We start from the raw sequence: 3,427 nt of genomic DNA on the forward strand, positions 1-3,427 counted from the left end.
TTTGGAACTTCCAGCTGTGTGACCAGCTGCTATGCTACCCTTACACCTTGCTCCAGTTGTTTCCCAATTAATGTTAATCCAGTCAGAGTATCAAAAACGACAAGCACAACAGCACTGTCACAGAACTAACACACTTGGCTAACTCCCTCCTGAGTAAACTAGACTCCAGCTGCTGAGTAGGAAAAGGTCAGCTGAAACTTGCATTCTTTTAATAGCTCCATCTAGCAACCAGTTGAGAACCTGAAGTACAGTTCCCTTCATTGACACTGACAGCAAGGACAACAGGCCAGAATTGTTCTTTTTGCCATTACTTGTTCGACTCTACTCACATGCATCTAAATTCATAGCAATATCTTTTATCTGAAAGTGAAAGCCAAACACTGACACTTATTTTTAATTAGTCATGTTTGGAGGTTATTAGCTGAGACTTGGGCTGTTACCTTGAAGTTACATATAAAGGACTGCAATTCTTGTAAACTTGTCTGATTTTTAAACATATAGAAAACCTCTGCTCCTTCCAACCGTAAAGCATGAAACATGTGACTATATTTATATTCACAGTGGCAATTTGTGTGCATAACCAGTACCGATACTTGAAGAGTTACAGCCTGTAGAACAACCAGTTATTTGGGTTTAGCTAACAATTAACTTCTAACCACTGTACTATTAAATACTATTAAAAGGCAGAACCTAACATGTCACTGTGAAAATACATGGATAACATGTTCCTGCTGAATGCCTATCATTTTATGCAGTTTCTTTTCCTACATGTGTGGGGATAAGATTGCAAAAGCCTGTAATTTGAACCATCTAATCTGACTTCTGATCACAATGAAAGTAGTAATGGATGATGACTTGAAAGATGCTACCTTTTCATGTCTGCTTGTCTCAGATTCATAGAAGACAGCCATTTTAAGTTAAATCCATCTTTTAAAGATCAGCAGTTTCCCAAAAATTGGTTTCCAAACTGGTATTTTCCTATTTCCCCAAAGCTTTTGTAAACATTTTATTCTGTTATTAACACACACCCCAGAAGCATACAATGAAGGAACTTTAGACCAGTTTGTTTTACAAGAACTTGTCTTAACAAAAACTTGTCACAGATCTGCCATTTTGGTGAAGCCCATAAAGTCAAAGCTCTTAGAAGCCTGTTCTCCAGGTAACCTACTGTTTTCAAAATATGTAAGCATGTATTTTACATACTCAGTCACTGTAAAAGTGTCAAGAGCTACTAAACAGTGATTCCAGAGAAGCAGTACTGGATTAAGTCAGATCTGTGAGTAGATTTCATAGCCCAAGGGAAGAAGCTCTAACACCACAGCACCTCCCTCAGCAGGATCCAAAGTAACTAGACTGAACTACAGCAGTCACATCCTCAGAACGCAGGAAGTAGCAAAACCTCTCCTATTTTTACTATCCACTACTATGTGTCCTCATCTTTATCATTTTTTTGTCATTCGAGTTCTCCCCAGACATACAAGTATATAAACACAATATAAGCATATTTGTCACCTTAGGACTATTTTACAAGTTGAATTGACTCAGGCTGTATGCTGTATGAACACATTCCTGTATGCAACTGTCATAGCCTGAGGTTGCACCAGTGCAAAGCCACCTGGTGCACTCCCCGAGGAAAGAGAAGTAATAGGAAGTGTTCGACAAATGTAATTAGACTTAACAAGCAATATTAAAAAATGCAAAGTAAAAGCTAAACAGACAACTGAAAGTACACTGAAATATCTAAGCTTGTAAACACATGATTTTAAGTTATACATCACAACCTAACCCATATCTGCTTTGATTAGCTAGGTGAAGCAAGCCAAAAAAATACACAACATATACCACGCAATTTTACAAGTTTCATTTGCAGTATACACATCTTTTCTGCTGAAGAGCCTTCTTACAGAGCTGTTATTTAAAGTTTTTTTTTTTTTAAGATAACCTGTTCCTGTTTAACTTCACAAAACTAATTACAAATAAAATAAAAATTAAGGCATTTTATGCACAGAACCACCTGAGAAGGTGGTGGCAAAAAATGGCAAAAATTGAGATTTTGGTACTGTGGAGACTTTCACAGGTCAAGCCATGAGAAAAACAAAACAGTATTCTGTGGGACAGTACAGATATACTGCTAGCAAGTAAACCTGGAGAAGAAATAGTTCCTTCACAATGTTTCCTACTTAAATGCAATTAATGTTTCAAGCCTCAATTTTAAATTAAAGACCCTCCTTGAGTTTCCTGTCTTATATACCATGTAAACTCTCACAGCCTTACCATGAATCAGGAGCATAAAATAAAACTTACAACACTGAAAGTGTTGGAACATGTAAGTGATTCTTAGCCTGATACCAGACACCTGAAACTGTGAATATTAACAGACTACCACACAGTTTAAATGGAAGAAGTGTACACTTCATGTTAGAAAGCTCTCATTCAGACTGGGAAAATAAGTATCTGCCATGTTTTCAGTATCCTACACAGGAAGACCAATGATGGAAGGAGGAACACAGCATAACATACACAACAAAAACATTTGTCCTGATTAATTGACAGACTCTTTTCAGATGTTTTGTAACCTTTAGCCTAGAAGTGAATTTAAGTAATTACTACATAAGAATTCAACTGATCTTTGTAATTAGAATTTGGATGCTATTATATTACCAGCCAATACAATTGCTCTATTTTGTGATTGGTGCTGGAGTTTTAACCCGATTCTGTCTAAATGTCAAGAAAAACAAATGAGGAATACAAGTTCCTGTTGCTTCAGAACTTTGAGATGAAGAGTGTAATTCAGTATAATTTAGGCAGCTCTATTTAGGATGCTTTAAGCACATTCAACAATTCCATTAATAGTACTCCTGCACCCTGTACAAAAAGATCACTCATTTCTGAAAGATGCATTGTTACTAACTACAAGTGAACCACACATAAGTCTTTAAAGTGATCTATGTGGAAAAGTCTTTACCTACTTTGAATTAACGCTGAAGTTGAAAGGTTTCTTTTGGAGATTCTCCAAAACAGTGCATAAATGAAAGAATGATGACATTTAATTGCATTGCAGGGTTTGTGTTTTTGTTGTTTTTTTTTTTTTGATGACACTAGCAGTATCCATGAAGAAGGTCGACTGAAAGTACTCCATGTAACTAGAGAAGATAAAGATATATTTCACATTAACACATATAGCAAAGTGGAATGAAAAATAATGTGAAAAGGAAAATTCTTCATCACTGAAAAACTGACTAGCTTTTCCCCTGTTCAAATTCAAGGCCTAATGTATACTAAAAGATTATTGTACAAAAATTATAGTGCAAGTGCTATATTTCACTTACCAAATGTTGACGCAAACCATTCTGTTTTTAGTATCGGATTTATTTACTTTTGTAAACATGGAATACCCTAGCAGCACAAAACACCACTGATGCACCAA

This window comes from Anas platyrhynchos, chromosome 1, assembly GCF_047663525.1.
Source record: "Anas platyrhynchos isolate ZD024472 breed Pekin duck chromosome 1, IASCAAS_PekinDuck_T2T, whole genome shotgun sequence".
NCBI classification, from domain to species: domain Eukaryota; kingdom Metazoa; phylum Chordata; class Aves; order Anseriformes; family Anatidae; genus Anas; species Anas platyrhynchos.